Below are 24804 nucleotides of genomic sequence, written 5' to 3' on the forward strand. Positions count from 1 at the left end.
CCGACGTTGAGTCTTGTAACTGGAGGGGTCATTGCCAACCACATCTATCCTATGTTCCAGGCCCCCTACCTTGAAAGAAGAAATCCAGAGCACAGGCTACCACCAACCTCCTTCTCTGCATCAGAAACATTGCCGGATAGGCCAAGTAGCGAATTATTTTGGACTACATTTCTATTCCAGAGATGGAATGCTGTAGGAGTTCCTGTCCCGGACACAAATAGCCTCGAAATAGCACAATAAATCAGCAAAACAGAAATTTGTTTAGGGAAGCTGATAATAAATTGCATAAAAGGCAGTCTACACAGTGCTTACACAGTCATGTCGTAGCGTAATGATCTCGTATCCGATGCCTATCAATCATATAAAGACAAGAAGGGGAATAGAATCCAACTTCTTGAGGAAATTAAAGTTAACTATATTTGCCTTCTGGTTGATACCTTATGTCCGAAATTGGTTCATTACAGTAGTGATTTTGTCAAAAGTTTTTGCTAAATTTCTGTCTGTTTAGTTCGCCAATACCTGAAAAGGAGTCACAATAGAAACGTTTTTCTAAGAACCTTTGATCAAACGCCATTTTGCAATATGAACTTGATTGTAAAGTCCCGCACTTTTTTTAAATAAGAATGTTGTCTCCTTATCAAGGCACAAAATTGCTGAAATTTTAGAATAATTTTAGAATAATGCAAGGCTCAAGCTTCATCAAAAAATAACTTTTTTGTTTATTTGTGTTTTTGGAAAGCAAAACATTTGCAAGTTTAACGCTATATGTTTTGAAATAGATGTATCTGCAGGGGCGTAGCGTACGGGGGTGTTGGGGTGTGGGGAGGGGGGGTGTCAAACCCGCAACTTTCAGAGAATTCGTCGGTAGAATTACATAATACAGACAAAATATATAAAAAAAAATTTGTTTATGCCGAATGTAACAAAAAAATTGATGTCGGCAAAATTTGGTTTTGCATCTCTTACACCACCCTCCCCCCTCCCCCCCCCTCCAGAAAGAAAGGTCACGCTACGCCATTGTGTATCCGGGTGTTGCTTAAGAATAATTTAGGAAAAATCTTAGGCTCAAACTAAAAAAAATTAAGAATATTGAGGCTCAGCAAAAAAATTAGGTATTCTTAAAAAAAAGGGTATGTGCCATAACGATACACAGATTCGTCACTGTAGGCTGAAGGTCTTTGGCGCATCAGCCACAGTTAAAAAATTGCGCAAATACCGAAGCCACTAGATGTAAAAAGGCTTGAACCCTCACAGAAACAATATAGTATATAAGAAGGAGGGGGCGTTTGAAATCACCGAAGATCTTCAGGTTGTGAAAGCATGTCTGTTTTTAGATCATGCACCTATTTGGACAGTTCAAACGCACACTTCTACTGCTTAATTGGTTTATCATCATTCAGTCACCCATGGAAAGTTGAATTGGAACTTCTTTAGTATCGTAATTAGCTGGCTTGCCTGAAAGCGCGTAATTTGACTAAGGACCGCCTTGTTTGTCTGTCTATCAAAGCAGGTTTGTTTCGCGCCAAATTGAGAGCCAAGGGTACAAAGCAAAGGGCGGAGTTTCATTATCTAGATAAATGTTGGTAAACAATTTTGGACATTCGTGTCTGTTTGCGTGCGCTTGATGCATCTACATTGTCACCAAACTGACAGGAGATGCTCTCGATTTTGGACGATTCTAACTCATGTTTTTTAAGAATGTCATGCTAAAAGAAATTTTCCAGCCACTACAAACAAGTCGGTACTGTCCATATAAAGTTGAAAACATCCATTGAAAGTTGGCAACGTCCGTTTAAAGTTGAAACGTCCGTTTAAAGTTGAAACGTCCGTTTTAATTTGTTACAGCCGTTGGGAACATTTAAGGGGCAATGTCAGACTTCTTCAGCAGTATCATCCACCCCTTTTGGAAAGTAAAATACTTCCGAACACGAATTTTAACATTCTTGGCAACAACCTCCTTTCGCACCAGACATCTCAATAAAAATGATATCACTTTTTATACATGCTATCCATGTTTACTTTTTCAAAAATTACTGAATCCCCTGAAATTTCTCCAAAAAGCAGAGGCTTTCTTCACAACCCACTATCGCCTACGATAGTGCTAGGGCAAGCTCGAAGCCAGTAGAATTTCGATCCAATGCCTGGTTTCTCTGGCGGTTAAGGTTACGCCGATCTAAACGCCAACACCCCCTCAAAACGACCCAATACAAGCAAAGGTCGCTAATCCAAAGAGATTCGGAGCTAGTGCACCCCAATAACGCAAATTCGATTAGTAGAGTATTGGCAAGTACCCTTTATTGGCAATCTTTAGGGCTACTTCAAGTAATCGGAATTGAACCAAACATAGTCTATCTTTAGGTGAGCAAAAGAGCAGTTAATGTTTGACTATGAAACGCTTTTCGCTTCATGGTGAAAAGTATAGAAAATAATATAGTATAAACTTACAAAAAGTACAATGCTACACGTGTAAATAAGACCTTATGATCGGTGCATAATACTGAATGCACAACTCATGAGTAGCTCATCTCACGTATCTCACGAAAATGCTGTTTTGTTCAGTTGCAAAGGTCCTTGAAATGGAGCAAGCGGCTGGGTACTTAAACAAATGTTCCGGACGAAGTTTAAACGGCAGCCCCCATGGGTTTTAAGAACTCAGAAGATACTAAATTATAGCGACACCGCTGCATAGTTACCAGGGGCTTAAGTAAAAAAACGCTAAACAAATGTAACAAAAAGGGAAGTAAACATAATGAGAAGTATAGCAATAAAACTTACGTGTGAAGAGACTTGCTACACCCAGCCACCGCCATGAGCTATCTACTAAACAATGACGGATTGATGTGGAGTTTACGTTGTGAGGTTGTTTACCATGCCTTGTTTGAATCAATATCACGCGTATTTAAAATGATAAGCGAAGTTATGTATTGTTTTGTTTAGAATATAAAAGCCATTGTAAACTTGAATGCAGGTTGATATTGGAACAGTATAAATGGCTGAAAACAGTTCTTTTACCGCTCACGCTGCGAAGGAGAAAGCCTACATCGAGTGTTTTTCCTCTAGTTATCTACATCAAATGTGCCTCAGTCACAAAATCAAATTATTTTCTATTTTAAGATACATTTTATCAATCATTTTTCCAAGACATCAAGTTTTGGTCAATAAAAAAGAATATATCTTTAAACCTTTGAAACAGCCAGCAACTTATCTATTAAACTTGGTAATTGGACGATTTTGATTCAAAGGCAATCATAACGTCCAATTCTCAATAAATCAATAGAGTTTCCATCAAAAGTGTACGAGATTTTATCAGTTTTAAGGAGAATGATCTAAAATGATATTTTTTCAAACTCTAAATAGTTTTCGGGACACTTTTCGGCCTTTCTTGGCGACAATATTGGCCGATCGAACTTCTTTCTGCTTCATTAAGTCGCAAAGATGTTTAGGTTACTGATAGCTGTTTGGTTCGAGATGAATCTTATTGTTGATTCGGGCTGGGCTGAATCACAATTACAATAACAAAAATGCTGACAACGGCTCACATAAAAAAGCGCACTATACACTGTTTATTTGACAATAGGGGTGGTCACTATTGCCTCTTTGATCAAGAGTAAATAGAGTTACAGGTAAATAAGACTATTGTTTACAACGACAAAAGATTACCGGGTCTCATAAGAATGATGGTTGTGTTCCATTACGCTTATGCAGGAAAACACCCGATCATTATGCTTTTATTTGATTCATAGAAAGAAAATTGATGAATTTTTTCGCCCCCATAACTTCGATCAAGCAAAGTAATCACGGTCAGTGGCGGTACCGATAAACCACTGGAAAAAAGCCAATGCATTTTTGAAGTGCAAGAATACTCTAGCTCATCGTCTATCATAAATAAAAACAAAAATAGCTCAGTTGTAAAGAAACGGAAAACAAAACTATATTGCCAGTTTCCGTATTCACAAAACGCGTATATACACACGGAAATCACAGGATTATGCGGTGAATTTCCATAGCGACGAAATGCTGCATATAAGGAGAACATACGGCAGCCCGCTCCTCCATCGAGGTATAAACATTGGTCAATAGGAACATGACGGTCGTGATCTCATTATTTTTTCGGTTTCATTTGAAACACAGACAAAACAAAAATTAGTCTTAAATAATTCGTTTGCAATGATTGCAAACATCTAAAGTCAAGAATTCATCACAGAATTAAGTGTGATGAGGTAACATGCCCGTAGCCAGCAATTCATCAGAGGGGACGGGGGTTTAAGAAGACTTGTCGTTCTGTTCAGTGCTAGTGCTTATGTTTCGCCATTTGGAGTATTCTGAGTCAAAGGCAAAACGGGGGCAATTCACAACCCCTCGAAACGCCTAAAAGCTCAGTATAAAGAATTATGTTCCATTAAGCAATGAATCCAAATGTCGGTTACCATGCCAAAGAGGGTCAGGAAGACCAGGGGTCTAGGATGCCAGGGTACATGACACCCTAAACATTCAGTAAAACCAATTGTTCAGAATTCATGACCTACAGCTTCTTTATGGCAAAGTTGAAGGTGCAGCCTAGCCCCTTTGTAATTGTTAATCTGGATCTAGCAAAATCTTAATCAGATGCGATCTAAAACTCATTTTGAAAGGTTGTTCGTAGAATTGGTAAAAAATAAATTCATAGACGCAGTTATCTGTATGAGCTAATTGCATTCAATTTTCAACGACTTCAAACTCAAAATTACAATTGTACCATGACAGGCCCAAAGCGAACCAAAAAGACTTCAGCGCCCGCAAGTCACTATTACCCAAGATAAATCAATTGGAAAAAGAATTTTCCTACTTGTTTAAGTCGTAAATAGGTTATGCATGAGCTACAAACAGATGGAAAGCTAAAATTTGACAGCAAATACAATTGATTTTCATTGGTAGGGTGCTTTATAACCAAAACATAAGATAAAAAGTGAATCGGATTAAACCAAAATTTATGATCATACCTGTCTGTAAATTGCCCGAATTCGATCTCGGCTGAAAGCTACTGGCTGCTTATGAAACCATAATGCAAAGTTCCAGGCTTTATCTCTAAGCCTAACAATTACCCGCTAAGAAAGCTTTGAGGATCAAATATTGATGAAAGTGTTATTTAAAATTGCGGAGACAGAAGTAATGTTCGTGTTTGTATTAGAGAAAGGGCGTCGAAATGGCTGCTGTCTATAAATATTTACAGCGTTTAATAGCAAGTTCATATCGAATGTATCTTGCTTTCACGTCAATTGTGTGAAATAGAAAGGAAATTGACCTCGTTGTGTAAACTTCGCTCCTGGAAATGTCCAGGAATTCATCATTTTAAGGGCAGGCTGGAGCAAGAACAAGTAGATCTTTTTCAGTTTATAGGTAATTCTACATACTTAGCTGAAGTTAGGACCTCCCAGGATTTGCCAATGCAAATAGATTTTATCAATGGCATGTCAAAGAGTTGTTTGCTGAAAAACGTGTGAATATATTGAGCAAACTTTTCAAAAACGACCGTTAGATTAGGCTCAGAACTCGGAGAGCCTTCTCCATTCGAGGCTTACCAGTTTGAAAGGTTTTGTCTAGCACTACCAATGGCGCCAACTGCAATGAAAAAACTTCCTAGCTTCGACCTGTTTTTTTAGCTTTGAGATAAAGATAAATACGAAGATCGTCGTTAACCTCGCGAGAAATGCGAAAGTCACTTTTTGAATGACAAAATGAGGATTAGTTCCTATATGTAGCATAACTATTTAGGAAAACCAGACATGCTGACTGTAAAACAATTGAGGTGGATTGAAAATGATGAGCGGGTCAAACACATCGACACCTTTCAGAAGAAATTTTGAACAGAGTGTAAAAACGAGAAGCAAGACATTATCAGCATCAGGTAGCATCTTTTCAACACGACATCTTGAAAGCTGGTCATATTAAAAGGAGATTGGTCTAAAAAAACACATCAAGGTTACATATTTGTGTTGAAGCAGAAAAGAAATAAAAACTGATGTGAGATGAATTGTTGGAAAATAATGGATGCAAAACCAACGAATTATATCATCCTGTTTATCTTTACATTGAAGTAAAAAAAGAATAATCCACAAAGCATAAAGTTTCTTAATAGGACGAAAATTTAGCAAGAGACGTGAGAGCATTTAACACGAGTAAATGAGACCTATGCAACAATAAAACAATATTTGCTTTATCAATTTAGCCCAATTGTTTCTAATTTCCTAAAATTTCAGGAAGGTTTGAGTACACAGGATCTCAATCGTAAAAGAGTGCATTGTCCACTTATTGCAGCTAGTACAGTGCAGGAATTTTTGTTATATTCCACTACAATCGCCTTGTGTATTGACAGAGAAGTAGGTAAATACTTGCAAAGGAAGTAAATCTTGCGCAAAGGCCGTTCATTGAAACTTAAAGCTCCATAAAATTTTCAAAATCCCAACACGAAGGAGGTAAATCTTAACTTCTGATGAACTTCCGCGACTCTTGCTTACATTGGCTACTTTAATGCTATTAATCTTGCCACAGATGCTGGAGTGCAGTGTCAATTATTGATATTTCAATAATAAACCGACATGTCTCCCTTTTTCTTCCTTTTACAGTATTCCTAATATTTTTTTTAAATGTTGTTATGTTACAGTAAAATATTTATTTCTAAATTCAAAATGTTTAATATTAAAAATTTTATAAACAAAAAAATGTGCTACCAACCAAACAAACTTTTTTCCATGTAATTACTTGCATAGGTCGCAGAGCTCGGTAACTTTTTAGATTTATCTCAGTGCAAAATTTTTAGGATTATTTCTAGACAAAATTTGACGAACACTCTTTTCGTCAATTTATGCTTTTTTATTCTTATGATGATAGTTTTGTTTAAATGAATGGATCTTTTATTTACGCCTTGCATGTTTCTGAATAATTCAAAATTAAACTTTAAGGGGGTATGGAACGCAATGACAGAGATTTAGAACAAAAGAGTGTACATAAGAGCATGATGAACAGAAAGGGCAGATAAGAAGGGGGGGGGGATGTACCTCTCTTTGTCTTCTTTAAAGGATCCAAATAACTATCCCTTGTGTTCTAAAACTATATGTTTAGTTGCCACATAGTTGAAGAATCTAAACCTTGATGATCTAACTGATGACGACATAAACGACAATTACTCGTGTCTGTATCGTGTCAATAAAGACTTAGCTTGATCAAATAGTTGCAGTAGCTTCTTGCCATCAGTTCTCAATCAGAGATTTGATTAGTGAATAGCAACGCACAAACTGGTTAATTTTTTTCAAGTTTCAGTTTTAAGTTAAGTTTCAGAACTTGAAGCTTTTATCAAATCTACTGATAATAATGCCAAGTTTCCATTTGAAGCAAATCGGTTGAAAATGTCAGCAAAGGTTTATCAGGGTAAGTTACACTAGAACCAACAATCCGATGATACATTTCATCCCTTCCTCATCCGGGAAACTTATAACCCGTGCAGAAATTTTCAGTAGTTTCCCAGGAATTCCCTGAGATTTATAAAGAATAAACAGGGTAATATCCCTGAATTCATTAAGGACTGGACAGCCTATTGACATAAAAGGGTCGAATTTATTGTAAGCGCAATAGACAAGAAGAAAAGAAAGGTGCTTTGCATTCTCGAGATATTCTCTGCTATTAAAGAGTGAGGATTTTCACTTAAAATGGACCCCAAAAGCCAATGATTGAAAATTGCTTCCGCCTCAGGGTCTTACATTTCAACTTTGATCAACCTTCTAACAATGCAAACTAAATGAACTTTTTGAGACTGAATGACTGTAACATGGTTCTAACAACGATATAAACATTACACATTTTGGATTCAATTATGAATACTTTAACTTTTAAATGTTATCAGTGCTTTGAGCCTCGCAGAAGCGTTAGGTTTGACAGTCGAAAATTTAGTCTCTTCACCTAGAAATAGTTAAATTGGCGAAGGTCTCTTTAATTGGCGAAGGTTTCTTAAATACGAGGATAGGTTATAGTTTTTAAGAGAATAATACTATAATGGAGGATTATCACGGCTTATAATCATTAATAAACAAATTGATTTCTTTTTAAAGATGTTTCGCAATGAGATATTGGCACTAACTGCGACAACAGCTGCAGCAAGCGGCTGATTGCCACTATATGACATGAACGCGCGCTTACGTATCATGCAAATATCAAATGATCGTTGAGAAGTTCAAATGACACTTTTAATTGTTATGGTTTTATAAATGTTTGACCCTGTGCCAAACCACTTCGATATAGTTGTACAAATATAAGTAAAAACGAAACCAAAATTTGAGCAAAATCTATGAAGCATCGCCGTTTGGAGATGCGTAACGTGATTTGGAACGAATTTTCCTCATAACTCTCTTACTAGTTAAAACTTTTGATCAAAGAGACAGTTGAGAATTTGACAGTATCCGCCCGTTTGAGCAATATAATTAGTAACGCATTCGGTTGTACATTGAATTGTAATGATTAGAACAGTTATTGCATTAAAGAAAGGTTAACTGTTTGGTGTTACCTTGGAAATGCGTGTGTGCCAATGGTCTGCTAGCGATAATTCTCCAAGAATGAAGTAAGCTCGTCGACGATAGCATTTAGCAATAAAAGATCCTTGTACGCATATGTTCTGTCAAAAAACTGCCTGCTCATGAAATATCAGACAATCCAAATCTCAATAAAAGAAAGAAGCTCATCACAAATGCGATTGCTTTCCTCTGTAAAAAGTCCACTTTTACGGTTGGTTTTTGAGAGAACAAACACTCTAAGCTAAGCATTTAAGCTCATTAATTTCAGTCAATCCTTTCGTCGAACAAAAGGGTCGTATGTTCGGCCCTGCGTGTCTTTTGTTTACATAAAGATATGTATGTATCACGCAGCATAACCCCGGGGGATAAACGTCCACTGTTTCAGGCATGACAAATAGCATACTAAAATGAATAGGGCTAATCACCCACAGCAAGAGGCCTAGCTGCACCAGACGCCTTCCTACGTAAAAATAGTTTTGTTTGTTTTATCTTTAAGTTAGGGTTTTATATTTAAGACTTTCGATTGTACCGAAAACATCAATAGAATTGGCTGAGGTTCAAATAAAAAAGTTTTTCGATAGCAATGCTATTCAAATGCAATTATCGCTTAATTCTGAACGTTCTTTCGTTTTGCTGCTTTATTTCAGATTCTTTGGGTAATGGGTACTTTCCCGAGCTACCAGGAACAATTTATCGGCACGTCAAATGTAAAAATATGCTCTCTGTTGCTTTCTTTTACGTAAAATCTATAAATTTCTATACCTAAATATAATCGTAGTAACAAGCATCAGCAGTTAGTGAAATATTACCAAACGTATGCTCAGTTACTGAAATATTACCAAGAATGTTCGTATTAGACGGAATATTACCACATATATTCATAATGACTGGAATATTACCAAATGTATTCGTAGTTACTGAAATTTCCAAGGCAATATTTTGAAAAAAAGACTGACACGAAATTAGCTCTAGATTGTTGATTAACATAGGCTCTTTATAGACTCTAAATGATTGATCATTGCTATCCGTTCATTTTATTGTATTTTTATCGTATAAGATATTAATCTTTATTTTGATATTGTTATACTGGCTATTGGCTTCTATGATGCAATCTCATCTAGTGACATCATTGGCTTTGGGAATCCCATCCAGTGTTTATTGCCTATTTTTACTGCACTGCTATTCTTTTAGTTAAAAGCACTAATAAATGTTGGTAAGTCCAAATAGATGCAATCACCAAAAATCGTAAAATCGTTTGATTGTATTCACAGTGGTACATCTACCCCTCCAAACACAGAAAATATGCCAGAGAAGAGTATCATCTTTCGATGTGATGAACGCTGGAGCTAACGATAAAGTCAGAATTTGAGGAACATCTTGCGAAAATCTTCCATTCTCAGTTGCATACAAGGGCAAACAGTACGGGCCAATGGGCATTGCGAAAGACGCTTTTAGAAGATTTGGAGGAAGTGACGAGAGGTTTGGCTCTTCGTTCAATGTAATACAGATGGATTAAAGGACAAGTAAGAAAATGTCAGGCAAGATAATGCTGAATGGCGAAAAATGGATGAGAAAATCGAAGCAAACCAAGGTAAGCATTAGCGATCATCCCTTATTAATCCAATAAGCTAACATGGCGTATTTGGCTAAGATACGTTCTGTGGATAGCCATTCATTCGCAAAGCAGACGAATTGCAATTCTCAGTGACAAGATCAAATTTCCAGTTGTATTTGCACTTCCCAAAGAGCCTGCTAAAGCCACATGTACATGCATGTGATTTAACTTGGTTACATTGGAAAAGAGACTCTAAACCAGCTTAATGCCATTGTGGCTATTAATGGCAGCATAGACCCTAGATCTGGTAGTAAATTGTCTCTAGATAGATGATATTGCTGCAGGCCTTTGAAGTAAAATAATCTTTTCTGGAAAAAGATTGCCCAAATACAACCTTTTGTCGGCAGAATTTTACGAATCTACACTTTTAGAGAAGATTAATTAGTAGAGTTGAGCTCTAATTAATAGGAAATGAAAAACATTTTATTACTCTATCAAAGTTTAAAGGTTCAGAAAGCGAAGAAAACATTCTTGGCTGGAGTGGAAATGCAGAATAAAAATAAAAATTTGTTGTTCCTTAAAGATAGGAAAAAATAACATTAGTGTCGCCTAGAAGAGTAAATGCTTGCGGCATAAATGTATGGGTGCATTGTAAAGAACGGGGAAATAGCAATGATTAATGGTAGTGTTGAGAGAACAACCTATAACATCATCGCATAAGAGTGTTGTATGTGACAGAAGTTGCGAATTAGAAATTTTTAGAGAGTTTATACTTGATAACAGAAAATAGGTAGAGGTAACTGCTAAGGCTAATAGCAAAAATAAAAGTGTGAGCACTTGCATTCAAGTTTGGCCTAGCGCAGTAACATTTTGCTATCTTTAATTTAAGCCGTTGCAGAAAGTTGCTGTGTCTACGTATTTATCGAAAAGTTTACACAACGTTAGTTTGTCGAAAGAATTCGCGTAATCTAAATAGTTGAAAGAATTTGCGTAATCAAAGTGCGAAACGTACAATGATAATTTCTATCTTTTACCATATAAGTATCTGACATACTTACTCCCTATCAACTCATGAATTAAAAGTATTAGACAAAACAAGCATAAGATTTTACGTCATTCCCAATTCGCATCTAGGCCCGTTTGCTTTGTAACGTTAACTCATGTTAACAAGAGATTGTATACATTATGTTGAAGATTATTTCAAAGGAATTGCCTTATAGAATCTTTTTTACTTCTTGGACTGTTATATTTTTCTTAACAAAGCGCTATATTGACATTTGCATGAAAGAGCGATTGTCACCCTGTTTAAATCATTGATTGATCGCTAGAGTGATCATGACTTGATCATAGAAGAAATCATAAGATCAGCCAGTCTTGATTGTTTTCTTCTGTATATTAACAGTAGCATTCAGTAAGACGAATCGCAAAATTCAAAGCGTTAAAGAAAATATTACGTTATGGACGCAGAAATAACACACAGATGGTAAATTTTAGCAGTTTGTACGTAAACATAGTGGTCTTATAATTAGTTAAGAAATATTTGGTATGGTTTTATGGTTGGTAAAGCCTCTAACAGAACTAGTCGTTTTGTGGCGCTTTTCATTTTACAAACGCAAATCCTATCTAATTCGTCTCTGTGCTAGATGTTTAAAAACAACTAAGTAAAACTGTCGATGGAGCATTGTTTATCCGAAACTTCAATTCCTCCGAAAACGATGCAACTCTTTTCATTGCAAAGATTTCGAAAGTTTTGGTAAATATAATCATATTCCCACGTTCCAGAGAGATTACAGAGTTTGAATGCTCTGGGATATCTATAAATGTTATCGAACAAAATTCAATAGGATGCCATGCAGAAAGCAGTATTTTAAATCCATAAAGATTTTCTATTGCTACCTCGAACGGGTCAGACGATCTAAGACCTTTTTCGCCTCCGCGCAAAGTGAAAACATCCCATTATTCCATTCTTTGTTGTCCTCTCGACTTCAAAGGAATCATTACAAATTTAGACGTCAGCGTGTACCGCCAAAGCGATTTGCTGGAGACGAATCTGGTCGAAGAAGTGCCGACTTGGTAAGGATATAGGGTTGCAGATCCTTGGCCAAACATGAAAGATTGTAACAATTAACATCATTCAAACTATCTTAGAAAGTTTAAGACCGTATAACTAAATGTATTAGGAATATAATGACTGGTTATCGAGTTATTTAAAAACAATGGCATCTAGCTTAAGATAGCTGCGGCATGATGAAGTGGTAATTAAACCATTGCTTGAAATATTTCTCCTTAAAGAAGAGTGGGCATCATTGCTACATGTCGTTGAAGTCTGACGCAGACCATTATTTGATATTGGCAGAAGCTTCAGCCACTGGTTCGCTCATGGAGAGAAGCGCAGGGGCTTTTCTATTGTGTTAAAGCAATGGTTTATAGTTTTACTCAACCTCCCTCTGGATTCTTTGGAAGGATGCAAATGCATCAACACATAGCCTGCCAACCCGTGTTGTTTCTGAAGGTTTGAAACAACGTTGGGTTGCTAACGATCCTTTGGGCGAAAAAAGGATAAAGAGTGCGTTCTTAGGCAGGGATAAACCCAGATTTCACCAGCAAAAAATATAGAGCGATATAAGGGTGATTAGTTCATCATAAAAGAATCCGGGTATTTTGTAGGCTTAGGCCGCCCGTCCTTGTATCAAAATGGCCGATCATCTACTTAAATGCAGGGCCTCACAGGCGGCGTCTTGGATAATGGAGCAAGCATTGTTGAATGTTTCTAAATCTGGAATCATCCGCGACAATAAAACTTGCTCTATATCTCCAAAAAATAATTGGCCTTAGTGTAACCATATTCAATAGTGTAACCAATACAAAGGGATCTGGAACCGTTTTCAAGAAAGGAAAGGTTATCAGTTTTCGGCCAATCAGAGAAGGTCTTCGCTGATAGAACAGCCGTACATGTGTGATAGTACAGTTGCAGAAAACTTAAGTGGATTACCCAAAGTCACTGAAGAGAGAATTGAAGTGGATTACTCAAAGCCATTGCAGACAGAATTGAAGTGGATTACCTAGGTCACTGGGAACAAGGCCTAGATTCCATCCTAGAACTTATTATAAAATGAAACAACGGAAATGAAAGAAAATTGAAAGAGGCGACATAGCATATTGAATCCGGCGAAGCCAGCTAAAGAAAGCATCTTTCTGTGACTTTGCTACAAGGCTTTCCACGACTGCCGGATGCATTTCTCGCATCCTATCACTGTGTATATCTAGAAATGCGATTAATGAACAATCAATACATTTTTAGATATCATAAAGTCCACAATGATATCTTGCGGACATTTTACTGTCTTCCAGAAGGGCTATGATATGATTAATTACCCTATACTGTATAAGAACAGACGCCGATGATTGAATTTTGAACATAGATAAAACCTTACTTTTGTGTTCTATTGAAGAACGAGGCTACAACATCTGCACGAGAGAACGTCGCGGTCAAACGCAGGTAGCAGAGTTATTACAGTTTCTCTCGTCTTAATCCGAATAGAAACAGAATCTAATTTTGCCTTAAATTAAATATCAAGACATTCTCTGTAACAGTCAATTTGTCTGTATACTTCTGCATCCTCTTTAAAGATGGAGATAATCGACAATCTATGGTTTCATTTAATAGAGAGGTAATTGGAATGATCCAACGTAACTGCTATGAAATTTCCACGCTCAAAAGGGTATGTGCCTGCAGCTACTGAACCTTGATGGTAATATAAAGCAATAGATTCTCGTTAGATTCTTGCTGTTTCTGGATGATCAAGCCCCGGATATTGTGAATATATTGCTATTAGGCATATAGGCAACAGACAAAATTATCGGTTGAGCTGCTCAACTGATATCAAATTTAACACTATATGTGGCTGAGGTTTATTATATTTTCCATCAATACAAGAGTCAAGATAAAGATTATTGAAACTTCAAATTAAGAGCCTGAAAACAGCAAATATTATGAATGCCAGTTTCATTCACCAGTGAATGTCTATTTCAACGATCTATAGTATGTTTTAAGATCAGTGTTAAAAGCGAAATTGTTGTTACTTCTAGTGATTTTCTCTCGATGCATCCTTTGAAAATCACAAATAACAATTGCACAACAATAGCGTTTATCCCAAAATCAAGCAAAAATATTTAATCTTAAAATTCAAATTCTGCGCTTTCCTGAATTTAAGACACTCTTTCTTTGCCTGAAATAGAATTTTCGCCTGTTTTATTGTTTCAGAAATCCTCTGGTAGCATTTCTTTCTCTACTATCAATATTAGAATTTACTTGACACTATACAGGCAGACAAAATGTCTTAAAGAAGACACAAGGTTAGGCTGTAGGTTAATTCATAAATGAGGGATTGGATTACGTTGGAGGTGGCAAAGGTCTTTATTGACATATTGCTAAGATATTAGCGGCATTTGCAACGAAAAGCTAAGGATTTGAGTGAAATTCAAAAGCTATAAAGCCATTTTTGCAGGAAAAGTAATGCTAAAAGTGATAAAAGTTGTAAAAGCATAAAAAAGGATTTTATAAAGGGCATGTGTCGTGAATCTGATTGGTTAATGCAATACAGTTATCTTTATTGTTTTGTACATAACACGGGATCGAGGATAAATTTTCATGGCAGTAAAATTTCACAAAGCAGAAACGAAAAGTCCAATACGATGGAATTCAATTCCAAAAGTTTTTATTGTAATAGCAAACTGCAAACGCAACATATTCCTTTTAATGGCAAAAAATTCAGCATGCATACATCTCTGATTCAGAATAGAGCGAGGTCTCGTGGACCTCTCGTGTCTCCTTGGCTTAAGCTGAATATTTTTCTAAATCATAAAAAAGTGCTTTTTCGAGCAAAAATGCCTCAATTTCAATTTTTCAGATGCAAACCAATCAATACCGCCCTTCCCAGTCATTTGGCATAGCATCAACTAAACTTTATCAACCAATTGGTGATTTGCGCAAAGGAGTGCCATACGCATCCAATTCATCACAGCAAAAAGGTTGTCGACATAAAAAGAAGCATTCAGAACTTCCGAAAACATATTCCGAAGAATCATTGTTAATGGCCATATATGTGAAAATTTAAACAAAGTTCACCAAGACAAAGCCACATTTGCTTTAAAATCATTTAAATTTGGTTTAGTTCTTAAGTTTACAAATCAATTCAAAACAATAGACACTTAATGGAGAATCTAAATAATATTGTTATGACGTCATCAATGAATCACTTCTCAAAAGAAATCCCAAAAATAATTCTGTCCCGTGAATATTTTGCGGCATCATATTTTGCTTATGGCATCAGGCTACGCAATTGTTGCCATTTCTTTATAAGCTACACAAATACAGCTATTTCTTAAGCTTGTTTCGAAAAAACTCAAATCTTAAAAAAACTAACTGAAAATTGTCGTTGTCAGGTGTCATAAACCTTCAATGAATGTCACTTACAGGAAAGATTCAATAGAGAAAAATTTCTTTGAAAACTACCTCCTGGAGCAATTTTCGTAAACACTGTTCGCGTATTCTGAAAAAGCACATTTATAAACAAACAAGCGAGTACTTGAAAAGCACAGTCACACTGTTCAGTATGCAAAAGGGAATGGATAGTGTCTGATTAAGAGCACGTGTCCACATGGATTAGTTGCAGCTTTCTTCAAAGCATTCACAACACCAATACCTCGCCTTTCCTGGCAACATTTGTCACATCCTCAAAGTAATAAATACGAAAACAGAACCATCATGACTTCGGACTCTAGCCTAGACCTTCTCATTCTGACGTCAGTTCCGAGATGAGAGAAACCCGCAGAAAAAGACTGAAGGAAAAATTTTCTTCCCAAGCTTCCCAATGAGATGATTTTGAAAAGAAAGCTATTCAACCTTGCTGTGTTATTGACCAAGCTCGAATTTTTCGCATGTGCTATCCAATGAGCACTGCGGATGTGCAATGAGTAATACAGGCTCCCTCCTAGCTACAAGACAAGAGATTGGGGTCCTACGTAATAAAAGCAGTGTGTTTCGCAGAAGCAGTTGACAAGTTATGCCGTACCACATGTGTTTGAAACAAACCAATGGATTAAGCACTACGACATTGTATGCAGAAATTCCTAGTAAGCATGCCCTCACACACAGATATACTGTCTCCCTTGATCGTTTGTTTACAAAAGTCTTTAAATAAACAAACTAATCCATTAAATGTGGCCCTTAATACCAATCAGTTTCGAAGTAGATCGGAAATTCGCCTAATCTGCTTGCCTCGTTTGACAATAGATGAATATTTCGAATCGAGGTACTATTGACGTTTGGTCCCTCTTTCCCATTATAGTTAACAAGATCTAATAGTTCAATGATATGGTATTTTGGGAACAAGGAACTCGGGTGTGCACTTTTAATAATTTGATGTGATGCATCATTGGATTAGTGATAATTCCGTCGCTTCCCTGTCGAATTATTTGAAAAAACAGACAACTTTCTTTACTTAGGACAGTGACGTAAGCTTGAAATTTTATATTCAAAGTTAGTCTTTGATGTTTCCTGCATAAGTTGCTAGAAGTTTTGCATAAAAATTTCTTGATAAGAAAGGTCTCTTTGGTCGAGTTTGTCCATCAATTTTGAGATATCAGTAGCTCAAATTAAATTCTATGAAAGTTTATCGCCTAGGGTCATCAATATTAATTTTATTTTTGCATATGCAGCTTCTCCTTTTGAAGCTTTTCCTACAGATGTTCTTGTTTTAGGTTATACTTTAAATGCGTCAAACAGTAATTCAATTGAATATAAAAACCTGACATATTTTTCAAATCCTGACATATTTTATACTGCAAAAATTAGATAAAACGACATTGCTAAATCACATCAAGCGGAAAATGACTTTTGAATAGAATACTATAACGGTAAAAACGCCAAAAGAGTCCATGAAAAAAGTTGTGCAGACGCTGTTCAGAAAGACCGACGGCGCCTAACATTCATTTGGCTTTGTTTAAGTGAATTTTTTGAAAATTTGTAAGGCAAAATGTTCCTACTTTAAGGGCAAACCAACGCTAGTAAGGGAACATTTTTTAAATATATAACTCATAGAGATTGAAAGTCCATCGTTGATGAAATCCAAGCCTGGCTATTATTTTAGTTTACTTTTAAATTTTGCCACGTTCAAGTCTCAATATTCTAAGAAATGTCTTCTAGTAGAATTATTCTTTACATCGAGTCACATTTGGTAACAAAGTTTTCTAGATTTATAATTGAATAGGTATTTCATATGCAAAGCCAAACGTAAGTGGCAGATAAGCTTAATCTAAGAAATCGTGAAGTAATACCAACCCCGGCTTAGTTAAATTTTACGCTGTCACACAACCTTGTAGATTAAAGAGAGTTAGATATAGTATTTAATATTGTGTGAATAGCAAAAAAGGAGTTATTCCTAGCTTATCAAATGATCGAAAAGTCAGATAGTTGTAAGGACAATGATCAGTATATTTGTCTCTATCTACGTATTTTTGTTTTTACCTTTTTACAATTCTATTGGTGGAATGTGTCATGATGTGCAAGATATCTGGAATCAGTCGGTTTCTGACACAGAGAAATGACCATTTTCCTCTTTCTAATTTTGTTTTGCTGTTCAGTGGAAAATTGTATTTAATAAGGAAACTAAAGGGCTGTGGTTTTAAAGAACTGAGGTCTTTAAAATACTCGTTTCTTGAAAACTGAGGGCGGAGGAAGGGGGGGGGGGGCAACAAGCGGTGCAGCAAAATCCTAAAGGCCTAATATTCTCTTTGGCCCAGATAGAGACGGTGCTTGAAAAGGGTGTTCGATTTGGAGCAAATACTGAATGCTACACCCTCATCCTTTTACCGGCCTGCAACCCTAGCAACCTAAACATATGAGTCTCTCTTCATATCTGGCCTAGAACAGTTGAAAGTCTTTCAATAATTGCAGAATTGCTGTTCAGTGGAAAATTGTATTTAATAAGGAAACTAAAGGGCTGTGGTTTTAAAGAACTGAGGTCTTTAAAATACTCGTTTCTTGAAAACTGAGGGCGGAGGAAGGGGGGGGGGGGGCAACAAGCGGTGCAGCAAAATCCTAAAGGCCTAATATTCTCTTTGGCCCAGATAGAGACGGTGCTTGAAAAGGGTGTTCGATTTGGAGCAAATACTGAATGCTACACCCTCATCCTTTTACCGGCCTGCAACCCTAGCAACCTAAACATATGAGTCTCTCTTCATATCTGGCCTAGAACAGTTGAAAGTCTTTCAATAATTGCAGAATTCCAATTAAACCAGGCATGATAAAATTCAAAAGTCATACAAATATCCTGCTTGCACACTAAACGTCCGCTGAGTTCAAGAGGGACATTATGCTAACCCAGGTAACAAAAGTGAGAAAAACAATTTTTCTCGGTGAGTTGCCTTTAGATTTCTATCAAAAAATTATGGTGCAGGTATAGGGAATAAAAAAGGAAATGAGTTTTGCATTTTCCTCTTTCTCAACTCTGACTATCAATATACCGATCTCCTGGACCTACTTGCAAACAGATTCTGATTTGGAAATCGATTGTCTAACATTACTAAGAAAAACCTCTCCTCCGCAGCGCTGCACGCCTTCCAAATGAAGAAAGATCAAAACGTACTGATTACAAAAAAATAACGTGATCTTGTGAATAACAAGTATGAAGTAAAACGCTTCAAAGATAGCTTAAAGTGCCAAGAGATTAGCCAATTTGGACCAATTTTGACGACATACTTCACCTGATTAATAACAGCTAATTTTATGCTCTAAAGACTTTTCTTTTTATTGATTGTTGTGTGACAGGCAAGTAAGGGCATGCTCAAAATATAACAAAAATGGCGCCCAAATCGAGGCAGCACTTGAAAACATTGATTAATCAACAATTGGTAATCTTTAGCTAAGAGGCATAATGCTCAATTATGGATTTATAAAGTGAGCATGTTTTTATTCTATTTAGTATGATGTGATTGAGATCAGAATCGAATAACAATGCAGACATCATCAACCGGGCTTCATCGGGCGTCCCAACATTTCGATGTTCTGACTTTGGAGGAAGCGCTTATAGAGGGTTTACTGTTCCAAAAATTTTAGATTCCATTACGTACAAGTACCATTCTAAAACACTTTCATTGAAGCTTGCAAAACGAATTGCATAGTTTCGCCTGCACGTGATGATCAAAAGTTTCCGCAAAGGTGCTCGTACAAAAGAAAAAGAAAATACCTCTACAGCTTTTACACATTGATGAAAAAACAGATTCGTTTTAAGTGCTAGGAGTTTTGGTATGAGCAACAGGTTGAAAAGCGAGGAATCCCTTGTGAAGGAAAACGATAAACTACCTTTTCATTAGAGGCGCTGGGCACATGCCTTTTGTGTACTCGTGTCTGCTTAAAAACAGCTTAATTGGTGAAAATAAAGAAGATAATAATCAGTTATTAGAAAACAACAAAAGCATATCCAATCATTTTCGCATTTCATTCCAATTTTCAATAATCTACCTCATAGCTATAAAAAGGACACCCTACTTCTAGCATATAAAAACATAACAGTGATATGGAGAACAGTCTTGGTATGAGCCAATTTGAACACACAGACACCAAATAGACACAACCTAATGACAGACGCTTCCAAAGAAACGAACAAATATATTTTGTCGAAAAATTATTTTCTTGCTGTCAAAGCCTGTTAAATTAAACTCCAAAGATTGATACCGTATTACAACGGAAACCTCCCTAAAACGAACATCTTCCTACAACGGTCTTCAACATTGATCAAATAGGAGTAAAACACCAAATATAGACTCGCAAATTACAGCGAGAGAATCAAATCGTGGTACTTAAAAGTGGACTGTATACACTTTTGGTAAAAAGTTCACGGGAGAATAGATGGTATCGCACATTTTCTTGGAAAAAGATTGAAAGTGGAGCCAGATTAGGTATCGTATTCTTCTGATCAAACATTTCTGTCGAAAGAGCTACAAGGTGTTAGCTGAAAATGAGCAAACTATGCTTCATTTCTCTGGCATTAAAAAAACTGCGAAACTGGCCTCGAAGACATCTCTCTTGGTTGCAAGAATATAAACAAACATTACTATAGATGGATAGAAGATATCATAATGATATGAAGCAAAAACATTTCGAATGGGGTTGAATAGGCAAATGGGCCTAAAATTAACGACAAGCACCATGTGCCCAGAGTTGGTAATTATAGCTTTAGGATCAAGGCACCATGAATAGAAATTCCATGTGTCGAGAACAGGGCCTCTCCAACTGCGTGCAGATTTTCAAGGAAAGAAAAAAACTAGAGAAGGCATGGGCCTTCAAGTTAAAAACTAATATATAGATCAGGCATGGTGTCGTGACTCACACCGACTTAACTAGCTACAAGCTATTGATCCTTAATGCCGCCGGAAATTATGATTTCGTTTACTAATCAGGCTTATTATGTGAGATTTAAAATGAATATTTGCAATAAATAATACAAAAAAAAACAAGAAAAAATAACTCTCCTTTTTTCTTGAAAATGTGTCTACTTACAGATATTGAAAGATTATTCACTAATAAGAAAGCGATGCAAGCTTGTCACAGGCTTCCACATCTTTGTGCACTTGTTTTTAGATTGCGACGTAATGCTCCTTGCAAGACCTCGAATGTTACTGCAATGCATCCAACAAAACTCGTGACCTGGTTATCAGCTTCTTGGATCACGTGTTTGATATGCATCGTTAACGGTATTTCTGATCCTTAATCATATCTAACATACCTAATCAACATCAACTGCTTTTTGCGAACCAGCCAATCACTAATGCCAAGGACAATGGTTGCCATAGCTACAAAGACCCCTTTTATAGGTAGTCTTTTGCATTCACCTTTGACTAGATCAAAAAACTGGATCACTGATCTAAGTGTTCAGATCTTTAGCTCTCCATATACTCAAATACAATCTATCAACTATATATAAAAAAGTTCGTTTTTATAAAAAAAAGGTTTAAGGGCTAATTTTTTAATGACGCTGAGAACTCTCATGTGGATAGAAGTTAAATGTGGATGGAAGGAAATATGCATAACAGCCCTAGTACTTCTTAATTACATTTCAAAGCCAATACGAGGAGCTCTTGACTTGTGCGCCAATAACAATCAAACAGTAATTTATATTGAAGGCTTGTGTAGCAAATTAGGCCACCGTGCATACATTGCGTTCTCACGTAGGGACAATTTGCATATGAATCAGCTTATACGTTTTGCTTGAAATCTGATTGCAATTTGATTGGACTAGAATGAAAAACGTTCTTTGGGGCCTCGGCAGAAAACAGATTGATTTTCCATGAGTTCTTCTTTTCACGACTACACAAGGCCAACCTAGTAGTGGCTAGAATTTAATTGGATAGAACTGGCTGGGTGAAGAAATTCTATGAAGGATCGATTAGACATAAAAAGTCTAATTTGCAAAGAGCAATCTGGCCCCTAAACTATGCTCCACTTTTAGTCATTTTAACAGTACTAATGGTATTATGCTGATTCTAATGAAAGCATAGTTTGACCCAAGTACCAGAAATGAGAATTGCCATTAGCCCATATACTTATTGGTGGTGAAACCAGCCTCGGGTAACGCGATCACCCTTTTGAAAAACCTAAATCTGGCGTCAACTTAACCCAAGATCATTTGTTATCAACGTCTATAAATTTTTCTCCCTTTTGTTTAACTGTTCAGGAAAAACCATACTGAACATCATATTTATGACCTTGGTAATGCAGGGCGGGGATCTATCAGCATATAGCCAAATTGCTGATCTACTTCTTGATATGGAAGAGCAAAGACCCACATTTCATTTCTTAGATACGGTGATTTCACAGCTAAACCAGAAGTTTTTATCAGGTGGCACACGAAGGTTTTTAGTGTGTTCTGAAGCTGATCTAAAAACAGAATGATTCTTCCCGAACGTGTGGTGTGTGTTCCTTTTTTCTGTTTCAATGAGCATATTGACACTGGGCAAACAATGATCAAAGAGGAAATCTTTTCATATTATGCACGCTGTATATGAAATAGAAACATGCTTCTTTCTCTACGTTATTAAGAATAATTGACATGTTTAAGGACGCGGTGATGGCAGCGCTAATGCAATACTTAACAGACGAAAGAGTGCACATAAATACATCTCTGAATACAGTACAATGCTTAAAGAAAGCGTGAATACAGTGGATTACAACAATAGGGACTTGTAGTTATATGAAAAAGTAGCTTGATGCAACTTTCAAATAGTTATATGACTCCAGTCATTTTTAAGTTAGAAATGTATATCAAGGACCCAATCAAGGTAATAAAAACTTCTTTCAATGGCTTGTTAAATATAACTGAGATGTAATATTGTGAAAAGTATAAGAGTAAAAACTGAACAGTTTCACAGTATTAAACTCTTAAGCAGCCTACTAATATATGAAGACGAAGAATATGTGATTTGCAATCAAGTGCGAGGGAACTTTCATTGGCAAAAGAAGACGACAAGTCTCCCAGAAAATGAATGGCAAACAATAAGGAATCGACATTTAAAAATCTTTTAGGTGGATGCAGTCATGAATTTCTGTTAAATACGTGAATCACTGTGAAAGAACGGATCAAAAAAGACCACAAAACAGCAGTGTCCTTATAAAGATTTCAGATGACATAAATTGCTTTAAGAGTGACATCATTTGTTAGATTTTCTTGCCATCTGCTGTTGGCGCCGAGTTTACGATCAGTGCCAACTGGTACAACTTCATGTCACAACAATATACAAAATGAGACATTCTTAATGTCATGGTCAACCGTCTACTTCCTCCTTTGTGTAAGAGAACCCAGTCAATGAACAACGCTTTACAGGAAATCCTCAATTTCTATAACTGAGCATGTTTCCTCAAATCAGCTTTTTCACGTTGATGGTGATTAAGAAATAGATACAGATATTAGGGCTGCTAAACATTTGATTTCTCCTGCCTTGAAATCAATTAACCCTCTACTCAGCTACATGCAGGGTTGTCTATTAACTGTCATTCAGCCTCGTGACAGTCTCGTGACAAACAGCGCCAAATCTAAATGTCTCATGCAAATTATTGCTACATTCTATTTAAGGTATACCCCTTTCAGAGCTTCCTATTTCGAAGCATGACGAAAGCATTTGCAATATTTTATGTAGACAAACTTTACAGCCAGGAAAAGAATGCCGCATTTAGACATACGCATTATGTTTATACACCAAAGCAGCTCATTTTTAGCGTCTGAAGTTTCTTCCAAAACTGTGTTTCAAAACAAATGAACCTATTTTAGGGCCTATGTTTTTGTATCTCTCATTATCCATTCCCACAACAGCTGTTATCACTAAAGAAAGTACCCATTATCTGATAAAGACCTTAATTATTGAAGGAATAGTTTTATTTGCGGTTGCTAGAAGCAAGTTACAGCTTAGTTGAAAATGGTTCGAAATGTGGACGTCTAAAGAATCATTTACAAGAAAAACAACTTTAATAAATCAAAAACTTATGGGAACAACAAGGAAATCTTGAAAATTCAATAGTTAATAACTCTATCAGACGACTGCAGGCAAATAAGACTGTTTTTCCCATGTCTGCTCTAACAAATGATAAATTGTTTTCAAGCCTAAGGTAGTTGTTTAGTGAACAATCGGATTACTTTTAATCCAAGAAATAAGGGTTAAGGCCCTTATCTAGCAAACAATATCAACTGATATAGATAGCTAGCCACCATCCCGTGTAATCTTCCTAAGAAGAAATTTAAGTGGCACTAGAAGGATTTGTTAAACTAAAGAAGTTTATTAATGCTTGCCAAACAACTAGCAACGTGCAAAACACACATTTGAAAATGAAGTCCACAAATGACCTTTGGCAATTTAGCTAAAAAAGGAAAAAACAGGGAAGTATTGATTTACTGGCTTTTAAACCGATTGTTGGCTCCAAATGACAGGATACTGTTTTCTAATCAAGTCTTCCCAATAATTCATTGTTTCTTGCAGCTTTCTATGTGGCTTAAAGCTAAAGAAGCGAATTCTTGCTGAGTGATTGGCTATTAGAGTGAAGCTTATCAGTAATATGGATCTAGCAATGTGATAACAGAGTTGATAGTGATATGTTTCGAATTTATCTGCAGATCATATCGCTTCCAGCATATTCTCAATTACAACTATATTCTTTTAGCAGTAACACACAGTATCAACTGATGGATGACTCTACTTTAGCCATTCTCTTTTTAAATACTACGGAACAGAAAAATAATCAATTTATACATCATGCCAAGCAATATCGTATAATATCATAGAAACCAAAGCACATCATATCAACGTTTTACAACATTTCGCATCATGTTTTACTAAATTTCATCGAAGCATAGCATAGCATAGCATAGCATAGCATAGCATAGCATAGCATAGCATAGCATAGCATAGCATAGCATAGCATAGCATAGCATAGCAAAGCATAGCATAGCATAGCATAGCATAGCATAGCATAGCATAGCATAGCATAGCATAGCATAGCATAGCATAGCATAGCATAGCATAGCATAGCATAGCATAGCATAGCATAGCATAGCATAGCATAACATAACATAACATAACATAACATAACAAAACATAACATAACATAACATAACATAACATAACATAACATAACATAACATAACAAAACATAACATAACA

At 36.3% G+C, this 24804-nt stretch overlaps 1 protein-coding gene across 11 annotated transcripts in view; it reads right to left on the reverse strand.

Annotated features, from left to right (window-relative positions):
• Positions 1-24804, reverse strand: part of LOC135681616 (uncharacterized) — a 128265-nt gene that overhangs the window by 57532 nt on the left and 45929 nt on the right. The window contains exon 1 of one of the 11 annotated variants that reach the window (XM_065196182.2): positions 20657-24615. The exons of 8 other annotated variants lie outside the window; for them this stretch is intronic. The gene's annotated coding sequence lies outside the window, so the exon portion shown is untranslated. Of the gene's footprint in view, positions 1-2775; positions 3529-8533; positions 8769-20656; positions 24616-24804 lie in introns of those variants that run through there. 2 more of the 11 variants (XM_065196179.2, XM_065196180.2) reach the window with 2 other exon arrangements.

This window comes from Rhopilema esculentum, chromosome 12 (assembly GCF_057945365.1).
Source record: "Rhopilema esculentum isolate cy_ngs chromosome 12, ASM5794536v1, whole genome shotgun sequence".
Classification (NCBI taxonomy): domain Eukaryota; kingdom Metazoa; phylum Cnidaria; class Scyphozoa; order Rhizostomeae; family Rhizostomatidae; genus Rhopilema; species Rhopilema esculentum.